The sequence below is a fragment of the Vulpes lagopus genome, chromosome 23 (genome assembly GCF_018345385.1).
Source record: "Vulpes lagopus strain Blue_001 chromosome 23, ASM1834538v1, whole genome shotgun sequence".
NCBI lineage: Eukaryota > Metazoa > Chordata > Mammalia > Carnivora > Canidae > Vulpes > Vulpes lagopus.
This window is the reverse complement of record NC_054846.1, coordinates 44,727,029-44,743,805: the sequence shown is the minus strand read 5'-3', so window position 1 is coordinate 44,743,805 and position 16,777 is coordinate 44,727,029. Positions and strand designations below refer to the sequence as shown.

General features: G+C 45.6%; 1 long non-coding RNA gene across 1 annotated transcript; it reads right to left on the bottom strand.

The window, feature by feature from the left end:
- Window positions 1–892: 892 nt before the first annotated feature.
- Window positions 893–3,788, bottom strand: LOC121481196. The gene is made up of 3 exons (XR_005985218.1): window positions 3,653–3,788; window positions 2,987–3,064; window positions 893–1,262 (listed from the first exon to the last, which is right to left on the bottom strand). It is a non-coding gene; the product is annotated as an uncharacterized LOC121481196 (long non-coding RNA).
- Between the last annotated feature and the right edge of the window lie 12,989 nt (window positions 3,789–16,777).

The window sequence follows — 16,777 nt, the reverse complement described above, 5'->3', positions numbered from 1 at the left end:
CCCGGGATTGAATCCCGCGTCGGGCTCCCGGTGCATGGAGCCTGCTTCTCCCTCTGCCTATGTCTCTGCTCTCTCTCTCTCTCTCTCTCTGTGTGACTATCATAAACAAATAAAAATTAAAAAAAAAAAAGAAAACTAAATATGTTATGAGTAATTACAGCGATTTTGAAAAAGGGTCTGGGGAGAGGTCACTGCAGGTATCAGATAACTGGTACGTGCAGGTGAAGAAAGAATTGATAAAACATTTAACAGATGATATTAGAAAAGTGTCATTTTATAGAGAAAATGCTGGATTCTTAACTCATAGCAGTGTTTCTCAACTTTTCATTCTTTTTCATTCTTGTCTACTTAAGAAACTTTTTTAGATTCCCCCCCCCATTTTCTACCTTTTCCAATGAAATTTTAACACCACAAATATTTTATATATCTATCGCTGTTTATGTCTCTTGGGAAGGTGAAATTTAATTGGATTAATGTCCTAAATGGACAATGTAAATCTGAAAAGTTAATAGTAAAAGGAAAAAGAGAAACATAGATTATTTTTCTGGCTTTGGGATATAGGAGATCTTCTTAAACCAACTCCCGAAAGCACAAACTCTAGGATAAAAAAGAAATGGATGGAAAAGATTTAGAATTAAAGACTTTGCTTGATTGAAAGATATAATAGGTAAAGTACATGTACAGATCACAGATTGGAAAAGGGTATTTTATTTATTTATTCATGAGAGACACACAGAGAAAGAGAGAGAGAGAGAGAGAGGCAGAGACACAGGCAGAGGGAGAAGCAGGCTCCACGCAGGGAGCCCAACGTGGGACTCGATCGTGGGTCTCCAGGATCATGCCCTGGGCTGAAGGCAGGGCTAAACCACTGAGCCACCCGGGCTGCCCAAAACCAATTATTTTAATATAAAATATGCTAAATACAATAGAAGACAAGCATGGAGAATTGACCAGATATGAGCTCTTAGAAGATGCTCTCACTAAACACCAAAGATGAACCAAGTCTCTCAAAAGAATAAACATATAAAAAGCTACAGAAATTAAATGTTAAAACAATTTTTCAACAATACTCCATAACTAATAACTGTGATCTAATGCCTTCAGTGGAGTGCTAAAATTATCAGTAGTCCTGGCAGTGTTCTCAGGGACATCTTCACCGGGTCAGCAGCACCCCCAAAAGCAAGCAGCATATTCCAGTTTGTTACTCTCAGTGCCAAAGCCCTTCAGAAGCCAGGCCTAAGCAGCATGGATCTCCATCTGTCCTTTGAAAGAAAAACAGTTAAGAGTCTGTTTGCTTGATTATTCCCTGCAAAGTAAAACCACACTTAGGAAAAGAATCAACCGGCCTCCTGGTTTCACTGACACTTGCTCCCACCTGCTAATAGAAGGTCTCAGTGTTCTGTACAGGATCCTCTCAAACCAAGGTTTTTATGAAAGTCCCCAGGGTGTCTCTCCAAACAATGCTGCTCAGTTAACCTGCGGAAACAGCCATTCCGCACCCCCCCCATCCTCTCACCTCCACTGAGCATGTTAACCTCCTTCTGTAGATGGAACCAGTCTGTGAAATTCTGCTCTCTCGTCCACTGGCTATGGCTGCTGGGCAATACAGATTGCTCATACTTGATGCTTCTAATAGAGTGAAGCCCTGGAAATTGCTTCTCCTCTTAGAAGATGGCCAATACGGTTCTTCTGTCTCAACAAATTTTTGTAAACAAATAGTTTTTAGTTAGAGGTTTTCTCTACTGGCCATTCCCACATTGTATGTGAAACGTGAGTCTTTGGGGCTTGATCTGATGGCAAGGCTGGGTTGAGGACGCTCTGCAGAATTCTGAATTGCCCCTCCCCTTACAGCTGTGAGGTCTAGGCCCTTTTCTCTGGGAAGGATTCTAACCAGAGGGCTCCTCCTCTTGCAAATTCTTGAAGCTCCACCTCTGTTGCTCACCAGAAGGGCCCTGAAACATCTGAATTCCACTTACGTTCAAAGTGGGTCACCTTCCAACAGCAAGATCAGGAAGGAGGAGGCACAGATTAAATTATACTCCCTATTTCCTGACATTGACTGTGAGCCATAACTCTCCCTCAGCCTATCTGTAAATAGCAAATTTCATTGGAAACCGTGGAGTCCATCTCTTTCCTGTTTGGGCACAGAACAGTCCTCTAGAAATATGCACAAAAGATTTAAATACTCTGTGCAATAAAGATCTAAGAAATGGCTCCTGATGTGTTTTCCCTTTGCCAAATGTCATTTTGCAAAAGAGAAGGGTGTGAGGTGTGGACGGTGCCTGTTGGGCAGGAAAGAGGGAAATAGCCTCTCCTGTATTAGATAAGAAGAGAAAAAGAAGCAAAGTTTATACCATCGGAGAGGAGTCCAAGCACAAGAAGAGAAAACAAACAGTTCAATTAGGGGAGCCAACTAAAGCCGAGAGGCAGGAAACCAGCAGGATTTCAAAACCTTTCTTTTTTTCATGCTAATGGACCCTTTGGGTGAGTGGTGCTGACCGAGGCAGCTCTCTGCAGAGATGATGACCTCCTGTCCTTTTTCTTTAAGTAATGTCTACACCCAACCTGAGGCTTGAACTCAGAACCCTGAGATCAAGAGTCACGTGTTCTACCCAGCTGAGCCAGCCAAGCCCCTATTGTCTTTAATTCTAGCCCCAGCCCTTGACATCCGGCTCGTGACAGCGGCTTGCCCTTTTATCCCGGATACTAATCTGAGTGATGCAAGGCTGGAGTAAACCCACGTTGCTTTAACAACACGGGTTCATGACTTTTACCAGTGGCCTAACTCATGCGGGCATATAGAGATTGCTTCACTTCTTAGGTGATTCTAGAAGGGAGTTATTGGGAAAGCATGAGCTAACTCCCAGGGGTAGGCTATTAGCGTCGTGCCAGCAGCAACAGATGCCAGCAGTGAGTTGCAAACAGTGAGCGTGCCATCCGCTGCAAGCTTGCAGAGCCCAGCTTCTGTGGGCATTTAACCACTTACGTGCACTTCTGTTGCACATTTTTTCCAAGGAGATGCTGCATCGTTCATTTAGTTGATCAGGACGACAAGGACCCTTAGCTGGAAAGGAAAAGCGATTGAATAGTTTGTCTTATTTTTAGGAGGGAGAAAAACATTGTTTTAGTAAATTCAGCATTTGGAGCTGAATATGTAATTCCCATGTGGCGATGAGGAACAGTAAAAGCAATTCCCCCTATCCTGAAGCCTGGCTTCACACACCACCCCCCCCCCCCCCGCCCCCCATCCCTCCCTGAGGAGTAGCCTGAGAGAGTCATTTAAATGACTAAAGGAGAAGACATAACGGTCTCTGAATTTCATCAACAATCTATATTCCTCAAATAGAATTAAAATAGAATTAGAGCTCTTATTATATAGAAAAATGTTTCCCAAATGGAAACTTTAGTATCTGAGTATTGATTTCAGTGATACCCAGGGCATTCTTTTGTAGACAAAGGTCCTGCCCAGGTTTGATTTCTATCCTTTTACTAATTTAAGTGCATTGAATAACCCCCTTGAAGTACTGTTCGTTTTTTTTTGGTGGTTGTGGTAGTTTTTTTTTTTTTTTAAGTCAATCAAACATTTCTTTTGGAGAATCAGTTTCTTTTATATACACTTTCCTTTTTTACCCACTGGTAAGCAGAGACTTACTAAGGATCCCTCATCAGAGGGAGCATGGCTTGTGCAGGCAGACACGTGGGGGTGAGCATCATAAAGAAGACTCCTCCTCCCTTGGACTCTTTTCTTTCCTGATGTTGACACCACTTCCTCCAACATTTTTTTCATCATGGTCTGAAAAGCAGCGATTTTTGGCACATTAAACTGGTGAAAGTAAGTCATTTTTGAAGAATGTGCTCAGGAGATACAAGTGCAGTGCCTGCTTCACCTGCTGATGCCTTCTGCTTTCTTCGCTCCACCCCCTGCAAGCAAGCAAACCCAGATGTTCACCGTCTGTGCTTGTCTAGCATTACTTTAGTGACTAGGTGGCTGGTATAATTCACTCTGATTCAGGTTTTGCTTTGTTTTGATAACAATTTTTCCCTAAGTATTTTGAACTATTTTGAATTGCTGGGGGGAAGGGGAATGAGTGCTCAAAAAGATGAATATTTAATGGTGCATGCTGTGGATAAAATTATATCCGGATTAACAAAGCATTTGAATTTGTGTTCAACTAAGAACAAATTTCTGGTATGTCTTTGACTGCCTGTGGGTCTTGAGCACTCATATTTGAAATCCACTTTCATGCCTCTCTTTACTTTCATTAGCTTGCCTAAGCAAACTGGAGATTTACTCTTACTGTTCTTATTATATTCATTTCCAGAGTTTTTAAAAAATTCTCTCCAAAGAGCTTGAAATCCAGTCATTTGCACCATCCCTAGGCCTTTGTTGGCCCTGGGAAACTTTTTTGTTTAAACTAAATCCCTTACATTTATTTTTTTGTTCTGTTTTATAATGTTATTCCTGACTATCAAAAAAATGTGCTTTTGGGACCCCTGGGGGGCTCAGTGGTTTAGCATCTGCCTTCAGCCCAGGGCATGACCCTAGGATCCCGGGATCGAGTCCCATGTCAGGCTTCCTGCATGGAGCCTGCTTCTCCCTCTGCCTGTGTCTCTGCCCCCCACCCCGCTGTGTGTCTTTCATGAATAAATAAAATCTTTAAAAAAAATTGTTGTAAGGGAGCCACTTTTGAAGACTGTGCTCCAACAGAACACATGTTACCACTACATTTGGTCTGGTAGATAGGTGAGAGAAGTGTATAGCGATTTATTCAATAAAAGAGCATGAGCATGGTTTCAAGTGTCTCTGTACTATAGTGGCTGGAGAAACAGATCATTTCTAGTTGTGGTAATTCAGAGAGGCTTTTGCTGATAGAAAGGAGAGAAAGAAAGAAAGAAGAAAAGAAAGAAGAAAGAAAGAAAAAGAAAGAAAGAAAGAGAGAAAGAAAAATAAAAGAAGAAAGAAGAAAAGGAAGGAAGAAAAAGAAAGGAAGGAAGAAAAAAAGAAAGAAATTCAAACCAACTTCTAGAAACTACTGACTCATATTTAGAATCTTTACCAAATTGGAAACTCTAAATGTCTCATTAAGAAACAAAACTAACAATTTTTAGCATTCAGGGACTTCTGCTTATGACAGCCCAAGCCAACTGCAGGGCACAAGATCACAAGTCAAGCTTGTGGGGTGGCTCTTTTAAAAACCAAGGCCTCTGAAGCTGACAGATGAAAGTCTTATTTTTATAGGGTCTGTGGTACAAAATTTTGCGTGTCACACTTACAACTGAAATTCAACCATTACTGATTTCCTTGAACCAAATGTGCCTAAGAGCACTTAGTTGTGACTTCCAGACTCCTAAGCTACCTATCCCTCTGGTAGTGGGAGGGATGGGACCCAGAGGAAGCACACTGGCTCCCCCCCTGCAGTGAACCCTGTGGTCGGTGCTTGAGGGGAGAGGAAGGAGGTGGGGCAAAATGGCCCTGGAACCTAAGAACCAAAATGTGTGCTCAACACAGTGAAGTCTGGTCCCAGAACTGGAAGTGCCCGTGAGAAGCAATTCTTTGGTACTGAGTAAGGGAAAGGTTAAGGTGTAGACAGAGATAGGGGGCCCCTGAGAGGCTCTGAGACTGTTGCTGGCAGGGAGAAGTGCTAAGCAAGCGTGAAAGAGAGAAGGAATGGACCAGAACACCTGACCCCAGGTGTTAAGGAGTAGTTTTCTTTGGTGGCTACAGCGTGATCACAGAACATGACCAACCCTCAAAGAGGTAAGTCCTTAAGGATGTCATCAATAGTCCTTGCTCAAAGCAAGACGGCCCAAGAATCTCTGGGCCACAGGCTTCCTGGTCAACTTTTCAAAAAAGACTGGCCCTAAAAGCCCTCAAAGGCAACCCCTTGGGGACCCCCTCACTCTGGAGAGCTTTTTCATCCTTTTTGTTCTCACCCTCACTTAATGAACTTTCACTTCACTTCACCCTTTTGTCTCCATGAGACTCATTCTTTGACTTCATGAGCCAAGAACCTGCAATCCTTTAACTGCACCACAGTGTTTTCGGAAAAAGCCTTCGCCAAGTCTGTGCTAGAAGAGGGCTCCTCTCTTCGAGGCTCTGCAGTGCGCCGGGAGCTGGGATCCGCGTGGCCACAAACCACACGGTAATACTCTGGTTGTGATACTCCGGTTTTCACAGCACAGTATACAGGTTAGGAATACGGTCTTTGGAGCCAGACGTTCTGAGTTCAATTCCAGTTCCTTTGTTAGAATTTAGAGCCAGGAAATCCAGATTACAATCCTGCTTTAGCTATTTATTATTTACCCAGTGACCTTACTTGGGCAAGTTCCTTAACTTCTGCACGTTCTGCCTCTCTACGTTCCTCATACAATGGGGATAACCAGCGACCACCTCGTTGGCTTCTTTGTAAGAATTACATGAGTTACTATATGTAAGGTGCTAAGAAGATGCCAGACATGAAGTAGGTGGTAGATAAATGTTTGGCCTTTCCTTTCCACCAGCTTAACTTGAACACTTTGTGTAGCAGACAGAAACCATGTACGGTTAGCTGACGCAGAGATGAAAAAGGTGATGGGGTTTATTATAAGAATATAGGGATGGGGCAGCCCTGGTGGCGCAGCAGTTCGGCGCCACCTGCAGCCTGGGGTGTGATCCTGGGGACCTGGGATCGAGTTCCGCATTGGGCTCCCTGCAGGGAGCCTGCTTCTCCCTCTGACTGTGTCTCTGCTTCTCTCTCGGTGTCTCTCATGAATAAATAAATAAAATCTTTAAAAAAATAGATTACATTCCCTGACAGTATATGTATCTTATTATCTGTAGCTTTATTTTTCATTGCAAAAACACAATTTTTATCTTTTTGATAATGATATCTTCTAATCTCTCAAATTCCAGACATCAGAAAAGTCTGTATGGTGAGATTTTTTAGATTCTGTTCTGATTCTTGTGGGGTGGGAGGAGGTGGAGTATGGTCCCGACATGGTATCACATGGTACATATAGCCCAGCACAGTCCTATCCCTCTTGCGCTTGGTATGTGAGCAGAAGCTGAACCTCCCCAATATCCTGGGAAAATTTCTTCTCTTTTTGTGTCCTCCTGCATATTTGGTGAGAACATTTCTACAGGATCCTAGAATTTGTGAACTCAAGGTCATCAACCTTTTCCTGCTGTCTTATGCTACTCATAGGTACAAATCACCTTGTCAATACAATCTCTCAAGGGAGTGGGGATGAGCATCCCTTAGTGGACTCTTATCCAAACAAACTTCCTTTATACACAGATGGGGAAAAGGAGGGCTTGTTGGACCAAGTCCAGGCTAGTGGAAAACCTTGTACAACTGGGGGATCTTCTTTAAGAAAAAGAATACACAAATATGAAGGAAATATCAGGTATACAAGCAAATATCTACTTTTAATGAGAAAAAATCACAGCACATTATAAATTTTGAAAAGCTAGTAAATACCACAAATACTACAAAATCCAAAAAATATAATACTCTTATTAACCATCTGCTTGACCTCTGTTATTCTTTCCTACTTTTTTGGCTGCATACTTCTTTTTTTAATTTTTATTTATTTATGATAGTCACAGAGAGAGAGAGAGAGAGAGGCAGAGACACAGGCAGAGGGAGAAGCAGGCTCCATGCACCGGGAGCCCGACGTGGGATTCAATCCTGGGTCTCCAGGATCGCGCCCTGGGCCAAAGGCAGGCGCTAAACGTTTGTGCCACCCAGGGATCCCGGCTGCATACTTCTTAATCACCTCTCTAAATGATAATTTTTTTATTTTTTATTTTAAGATTTATTTATTTCAGAGAGAGAGCATGTGAGTATGAGCAGGGAGAGGGGCAGAGGTAGAAGGAGATGCAGACTCCTCGCTCAGCAGGGAGCCCAATGCAGGGCTTGATCCCAGGACCCTGAGATCATGCCCTGAGCTGAGGGCAGACACTCAACTGACTGAACCACCCAAGCTCCGCATATTATAATATTTTAAAATTAGAGAGAATTGAAAGGTGATTTTATCTTTCCTCCAACATTGTTGACCAAAATTTGTTTTTCTTATAGTTTTAAAAAGTTTTTATTTTCAGTTTCATAATTCTTCTGAGTAGGATTGTGTACATTTTTAGGATTGTCAAATTTGAAAAACCCTCTATTAAAGTTTCTTTCATGGCACGAACTGCAAGCTTCTCAGGGAATTTAAGTTTTCTTGAGAAATGACCGATTTTATACTCTTTAAATTGATGACAACCATTAACTACTTTATCATCAATGTTCTCATTGCAGTTGCGTGAAATGAGCTTTATGTTGTTTCCATAGATATCAACATTTCATGTTGTATCAGTCTGGGTCCAATCAGGAGAGAATATCACATGGTAATTTAATAGGAAAACTTTAATAAAAAGACATAAAAATATAGAGTATAGAAATAGCGGATGATAGAGGCAGCTACTACCCTCAGGGCTGAGATAGAGCATGCTGAGCCCCCGCACCCCCAATCAGGACTGAGAGGCGTTGTCTAGCTGTGACTCTTCTAGTGGCGGAAAAGTGGCTGTGGTGCTGCTCCCCCCCCCCCCCCCGCCCGCCGTGGGACTCGGGGGCCATGGCCCTCCAGAGTGCTGGTGAGAGCTGATCCTGGGCCTCCTTAACAGAACTGCCCAAGGGGCTGGTTGGGGGGCTCCAGGCTCCAGTGCAGGGCAGGGGCTGGTACTGGAGGAGCTACGAGTACTATAGGGCTGGATGCTGGAGAAACCACCCACTGCAGGATCTGGGGCTGCGGGGCTGTGGCCGGCTCGTGTGCTGTGGGAACCAGCCTAAGCACAGGCCTAAGCACACCGAATAAGGGAGCAAGCCTCTTCCTTCCTCAGGGTTCTCCGGACGCTCTCCTGAGCTACTGTCAGAACCTCAGGGCTAGCTAGGAAAGGAAAATTATTTTAAAGGCCTGCATCCATTTTTCAAAAAGAAAAAAAAAGGGTGATTTGACACTGAGGGTCAGGACCTCAGTAACCATACCTATATCAGCTAAGTGGGAAATTTCAACCTTTCTCCACGTGATAAACTTCTCTTATCAAACAATCCAAGAGTCTTATTTTTCTTTCTTCTTTTTCCTTTACAAAAGATGCAGCTTTTGTCATGCTCTGAAAAAAAAAATCTTGTTACTATTTGCCTCTCAATGTCAGAATAATTTCCACTGGTTTCATTGCTCTTCTTTATCCCTTTTGTTTCATATTGCATTAAATTTTTATGACTTTTTATCAGCTCTGTAATAAACTTAAAGCTGACAAAAGAAGATAGCTTTATATTTTTCAAATTAAAAGCCTATCATATCTGACTAGTTTTGCTGAAACTTTCTAAAATGACTTTCCAAATTGTAGTTAAAGTGGCCCCTTCACAACTCCACTTTCCTTAGCTCTATTCTCAAGGTGCCTATTGCCATTCCAATGCCATCTGACATTAGAGAAAGTCTGACAAATGGGAATTCTGAGTGGAAAGAAATAGTGGTTAAATATCTTATTTTTTCCCCAATTTTAGAAAAACATATAATCATATTAAAACATGTGATCATATAAAATTATATAGGAACATTTCAGCAGAACCTGACCACCAGTTCATTCTTTTCTCCATCTTACTAAACTCTCTGGTCTGCTCTGCACGCTTTTACAAACCAGACCGTATATACTATTAAAAGCCTGTGGTGAAACCAGGCAAGGAAGTGATCTGGATGGCTACCTACATGTCTAGGCCTGCTCCCCGCTGCTCCTTAGCTCCTGGCTTTCTAGATGCTTTGGATCCCTTCCATGCCATACCCTGGTCCCTGTGCTTTAACTAGCCCAGGGTTTAAATTTTTTCAGAATTCAGAAGCAAGTAGGTATTGCAAATGAGCACAGCAGCTTTGTTAGTAAGGGGGGATTTATGAGGAAGAGGAAAGACATTTCCCATTGAAAAGAATACTGTTGCCATGCAGAAATATCCACCTAGAATAATTCTACTGACTTTTCAAGAGAAGGTAAAAATTTAAATGTTATGTGAAATCTCTCGAATATTAAAGATTGGCAGTTAATATAAAAATACTTAAAAATTCGGGGTCCCTGGGTGGCTCAGCAGTTTAGCACCTGCCTTCGGCCCAGGGTGTGATCCCGGGGCCTCAGGATCGAGTCCCACAGCAGGCTCCCTGCATGGAGCCTGCTTCTCCCTCTGCCTGCATCTCTGCCTCTCTCTGTCTCTTATGAATAAATAAAATCTTAAAAAAAAAATTCTGTGGATCACAGTTTTCTTCTGGAGTAAATCTGACATGTGAAAGACCGACCACTCAACCGAAAGTAACCATCCTCTACCTTTCCAGTCCCATCTTCTAATTATGTCATCTTGTTTCATTATAATAATAGCCCTTATTTACTACCTGACATTTATTAATTATCTGACACACACACACACACACACACACACACACACACACACCATACAAAGAAAGCTCTATAAGGACCCTATATAAGTTGTTCACAACTGTACCCCTGGCACCAAGAATATACTCAGTATGTTTATTGAATGAAGGAATGAATGATTTGTGATTTAATACTTTTGAGCTGCCCATCTTTGTTTCTTTTCAATATGAATGTAAGGTTATTTCCCTCTAGTCCCAGAAACACAGGCAGCACTTTCCCCTCTTTGTTCAGGCCCCAAACTGACGGGAGGAGAAGCAAACATAATTGCCTTCATCTCCATTTCAAAAAGACACAAAGTTTTTAAAATAAAGTACTGTAGATCAAAATTTTAAAATTTACATTTAATTATATTTGAATCAAGAATGTCAGTGTGTTGATCAGAATCTAAGATTCAGATAAATATCTTTAGCCAAATATATAAAATATAACTGATAGAAAATACAATAAATATAAAAATCCAAAGTTGTTATAGTCTCATGGAAGTGATTTTTCTTTTTTGTTTGCTCTGTTTTAGTTTGTTCATGTCAGTGCTTTGAGTTACAGAGGATGAAGTTTCTGATACACTGAGGTTGGTGAAGCATCTAGCATCTCCTCTCCTAATCTGTTGTCTTACATGCATGCATTGGTTATAGAGCCATAGAGCATATGTTATTAGAGACATTTTTTTTAACTTTTTAATTTTTTAACTTTTTAAAAATTTTATTTATTTATTCATGAGAGACAGACAGAGAGAGAGAGAGAGAGAGAGAGAGGCAGAGACCCAGGCAGAGGGAGAAGCAGGCTCCACGCAGGGAGCCTGACATGGGACTCGATCCCTGGTCTCCAGGATCATGCTCTGGGCCGAAGGCAGATGCTCAACTGCTGAGCCACCCAAGTGTCCCAGAGCCATTTTTTTTAAAGCAGAGTCAGGTCGACCAAAGAGTTCATTTTGTCATCCTTTTTGGAAATGGAAGACAAAATCTTCTTCCTATTACCACTGTTAGAATTTATCAAAAGAGTTTTAAGGCCAAAGATTTACATTTGCTTGTATTGGTCTGTTTGAAGCTGAAAACTCATCCACAATATTGTATCTTGTGTGAACAGAACAGATGGATGACAGTTGTAAGAAGGGACAGTATGGGGCGCCTGGGTGGCTCAGTCGGTTAAGCGTCTGACTCTTGATTTGGGCTCAAGTCATGATCTCCGAGCTGGGCGAGGAGCCTGCCCCTCCCCCCACACTCTTAAAGAAAGGAAGAACAATGCAAGTTTTGAGCAACTGTGGCTATTTCCCCAGCACTAATCAGAAGAGTGCATCATGCTAGGTATGTCAGGCCTGCTTACTTTGATGTAATAATTCACCATTAGAAATATGCAACTCACGCCCTTGTTTTGATTCTCTATCCTCTCTGGCTTCCCACGCAAATTTGCTGCCCTAACACACATCAGGTTCTCCACCCAAGCTGCCCATCAGAATTACATGGGGAACTTTTAAAAAGTAACAGTACTGCAGCCTCTCCTGAGACCAATTGAACCAGAATTTCTGGAGCCTAGCATAGGTATTTTTAAAGAGCTCCATCGGTGATTCTAAAACGTAGCCAAAGTAGAAAGCCGTTGGCCTACAGGAGACAATGCGCTGATTAGATTTACCTGCTCCAAATCCGCTGATGGAGTCCTCACCATTGACTATAATTCCTTGTATGATCTGAGCTCTGTCCGCCTGTGAAGCCTGTCACCCACTGCATTCTCCTTGCTTCCCATTTTCCAGCCACACTGGCTGTATTATCTAATTCTACATAATGAGTCACCCTAAAACTTAGAGGTTAAAAATAATAGACATTTATTATCTGAGAGTTTTAGTAGGCCAGGAATCCAAGCAGCTTAGGTGGTGCCTGTGGTCCAAAGTCTCTTACGAGGCTGTGATCAAGGTGTAGGTTACGACAGCAGCTTCATCTGAAGGCTCAAGTGGGAAGGGGTTCACTTCCCAGCTCACTCACATGGACGGCTGTTCTTTACCAGCTGTCGGAGGGAAGGCCTCAATTCCTCCTTCCTGGCTGTTGTGGCCAGAGGCTTCCCTCAGTTCTCTGCCCCGTAGACCGTCCCATAGAGCAACTCATGGAAGCTCACTTTGTCGGAGCCAGTGTGTTGGAGGTTCCCCAGGACAACCTCCATGTTCAGAGATGAGTCAGGAAGCACTCATGGGACTGGTCACATAGTCGTACTCACACTAAGATTTACCAAAGCAATGTAGTGAGGATACACAGTTGAGTCATAAAAAATGGCACAGAGTCTGGAGGAATCCATCTGCAGGACCCCCTATACGCTCACCCTGCCATAAAGGCTTGCACAGATCACACGCTTCTCCCAGTGAAGAAAGTGCAGCAACGTGTGTGCAAGATTTCTGCCCAGGAAAGCCCATGAAAGACTGAGCACCTGAAGATTTTATCAAGGGCAGCTCATACAGGTACCCCCTGCCCAATGAATCCTGAAATTCCAGACTCCCCGCTGGAAAGCAGGTGCTCAGCATAAGCATATTGTTTGCACAATCAATCGAGGCGTAGTGAGTGACCCTTATCAGTTTGGGAAAGTCCTACAGCAGTGTGGGGAACTGTTCACCAGCCACATTCCCAGATGCCCGCCAAGAGCCAGTCTGAGCAGTTGGCCTAAGGACAGCTGTCTTGGGCCGGCCGTGTTAACTTTTTCTGCACAGTGAAAAACTAAGACAGCAAAAAACACCCAAGGCCAAAGCCACCGCCTTTTTGGAACCTAATCCTGGCAGTGACATTCCATTCCCTCTGCCACATTTTATTCATGAGAAGGTAGTTACTGCCCCAGCCCGCACCCCAGGGGAGGGATTTTCCTAAGGGCGCCAATACCAGTAGCCAGAGATCGCTGACAGCCATCTTTAGGCCGCCTACCCTACTGGCCTACTTCTTATTCCTCAAACCTCCCCAGGATTATTTCTGCCTCAGAGCCTCTAAATGTAATGTTTTCCCTTTCTGGTATTTTCATCCCTCACTTAATTCAGGTTTCAGTTTAAATGTCCTTCCTGGGGGACACCTTCCCTGATTATCCAATTTAAAATAGCACACACTCCTTCCTGACAAGCTTCATCTTTTGTATCCTGCTGTATAGATGCTTTACAACAGCTGCCATGATCTGCATTTATATACTTGTTGCCATCGTTTGTGCAAATTGCAGGATAGTAATGGTCTTGTCTATTTTGTTTACTGTTGATAAAAGGATGTAGCAACACCTAGCATACTTCAAATTTGTTAAATGAATAAATGAGCAGAATTCCAGACCACCCAAGTGTGGGGATAATAAATATATACATCGGGCTCTTAAGAGTTTGTTTAGTCTGAGTCTACCTGCAAGACAATAATCGGGTTAGGCTACGGCTCAGGGCTGCGCTCCCAGGTGTGTGGAGCCGAGGACCTCCTGGACCGGAGTGCCTCGCTAAGATGATGCCGACCTGGAGCTCTGCCCAGGACCCACCACGTCCCTGTGACAGGACACCTCTGTGTCGCCCAGAAGCTCGCAGCCTACCTCCTTCACGATTGCGTCCTAAGGGTCCAGCTGTGCCAAGCTCTAGGCCAGAGAATAAAAGCTGCTTGTGGGCAACACAGTCTCGCCTTCCCAGAGCTTGGCCCGGGCAGAGTCCCCAGTAGCCCAGGGTTACCCAGGCCAGGACGGGAATGGAGCCTAGGGTTACCCAGGCCAGGATGGGAATGGAGCGGGGCTCCTCGGTGTGGAGCGGAGTCGCTCAAGCAGGCCGAGCAGGCTGTAGGAGCCGGGGCTTGGCGGCCTGGGGCGGCTGCAGGTGACCGCCACTAGCAGGACATGGCCGAGCACAGGTGCGCTGCCTGGTCCACCGGGACCACCACCAGGCTGCCCCTGGGGGGCAGGTGCGGTCCCTGGGCTGCTGGAAAGGCCGCGCTGGTGGCCCCGGGCCCCCCCAGGCCTGCACCCTCCCCCCGCCCCCCCCCGCCCCCCCCCCCCCCCCCCCGCAGCCCAGCGGCCGCGTATCTGACACAGACAAGCCTCGGCCCGGTGCACGGGTGACAGCCCCGGCCGCATCCGCGATGCTGAAGCCCGAGGCTGCACGTCACCCGGTCCCCACAAGGGCTCCGGCCACGGGCAGCGTTTGCCAAGAGCAGGGGTGAGGAACCGGCTCCGGCAGGTGTGAGCGGCGGGCCCGGGCCCTGGAGCGCTTGGTCTGGCTGCACGCCCACCTCGCGTGGCAGACCAGTGTGCCCTGTGTGAGCAGAGCCCCCACTGCTGATTCGGGATTTTTTTTTTTTTTAGATTTTATTTATTCATGACAGACCCAGAGAGAGAGGCAGAGACATAGGCAGAGGGAGAAGCAGGCTCCATGCAGGGAGCCCGATGCGGGACTTGATCCCAGGACCCGGGGTCATGCCCTGGGCCCAAGGCAGGCACCAAACTGCTGAGCCACCCAGGCGCCCCCTTCTTCTTCTTCTTCTTTTTTTTTTTTAAAGATCCATTGGTGATTCGACATATAATCATTTCTAAAGCTTCATGCTTGGGCAGCCCGGAGGCCTCAGCGGTTTAGCGCCGCCTTCAGCCCAGGTCGTGACCCCGGGGTCCCGGGATCGAGTCCCGCGTCGGGCTCCCTGCCCGGAGCCTGCTTCTCCCTCTGCCTGGTCTCTGTCTCTCTCTCTCTGTGTCTCTCATGAATAAATAATAAAAGTCTTTAAAAAATAATAATAAAGCTCCATACTTACTAGTAGTGAAAAGCCCCCGACCTGTGTCATCCTCCCGTGCGTCACAGTGACCTTACTGCCAAAAGAAGCCCAGCCTGGCCACCTCTGCAGCTGGTGTCCAGCGCTGACCGAGCCCTGCGAGCCGTGCGCACACGCGTGCAGGCTTACCTGGCAGGAGACACGTGCAAACAGGTGCCGTGACGCAGAGGCCAGGTCAGTGTGACCAGGATGAGTGATGAGGCGGCACCCAGGCGGGTGGGCCACGTTGTGACTGAGCCCGCAGCTCAGCAGCGTCCCTCCCGCAGCTGAGTGTCCAGGCCGAGGCCACCGCCGAATGGTGACACAGAATGTCTGGCAGCAGCTTGTGGGGCCGGGCACCACTTGCCCCCTGACCCCCGGCCGGGCCCAAGGCAAGTCCAGGGCAGGCCACAGGGCGCAGGGCCACAGGCCCCCTGACTCGGGCCCCCTCACGTCCCGCCCATGCCCGCAGCGCACGCCACCTCTTTCTGGACTCTTGCCACCAGAGCAGCCACATGAATGAACGTTTTAAAGCTTCAGTCCTACGACGCTCCCGGCCCCAGCCCTGGACTCGGCCGCTGCTGCCAACTGCACTTTGACACCCGGACCTCTTGCCTCTTGCCAGACCCTCTTGGGTCTGGGCTGTCGGGACCCCACCCACTCCCCAGACCCCCCGTGGGGCCCTCCCGGCCCTCTGCCCTCCGGTGGGTGCCTCCCTCCTGTCCTTTGGGCCGTCCCCAAGCCGCCCCTCCTGAGGCCTTCCCTGGGCCGCTGCCCACACGGCCCATCCGCCACCCTCTTCCTGCAAGCACCTATCACCAAGTGACGTTCATTTACGTGTTGACTTACCACTGACTTCAGTCAACCAGAATTCCAGCTCTCCGACGGCAAGGCCTTACAGGCCTTGTTCACACATCTTTCCTGGTGCGCAGAATGGTGCTGGGCGTGTCATGTGCACTCAAAGACATTTTCTGAGTAAAGCTTGGACTACAGTAATTTGTGGTCGTCTTTCTCTGCCTTCAACCTTGCTTGCCCTAATTCATCCGCCAAGATCTCCCCACAGCATAAAATTGATCCTATTGTTTCCCCCTACAGATGGCTTGAATGATGAGGTTAAAAACTGCTGAGCGTGGCCTGACCTGTGTCGTCCTCCCAATTTGTCCAATTTGTCAGAAAGATAGTTCTGTTAGGGTATTATTTATGGGCATATGTCGGGGTATATTTATTTATACATAGATGTGTGTGTGTGTACATGCATTTTGTTGGATTTATTACTTGTATATCCTTTATAAGCTCACCTGTTACCTTACTACTCCCTCGAGTAAGTACCTCAAGGGAAAAAACTTTGCCCAATTCATCTTTGTATCAGAGAGCCCAGTGGGACACCTGATGCTGATGAACTTGCTGATGGGACTCACTCATTTATTCATCAATTCGTTTCAACACTCAAGAAATAGATGTCAAGCTCCAAGCTGTGCTATGAACTAAGCACTGTGTTCTAGTCACTGGGGATTCAGCAGTGAACCAAAGTCCCTGTTCTCAGGAAGCTTGCTTCCTGCTAGGGAAACTGGCCATAAAACCATAAACAAGTGATTATACAATATAATGTTGGGTGGTGCTA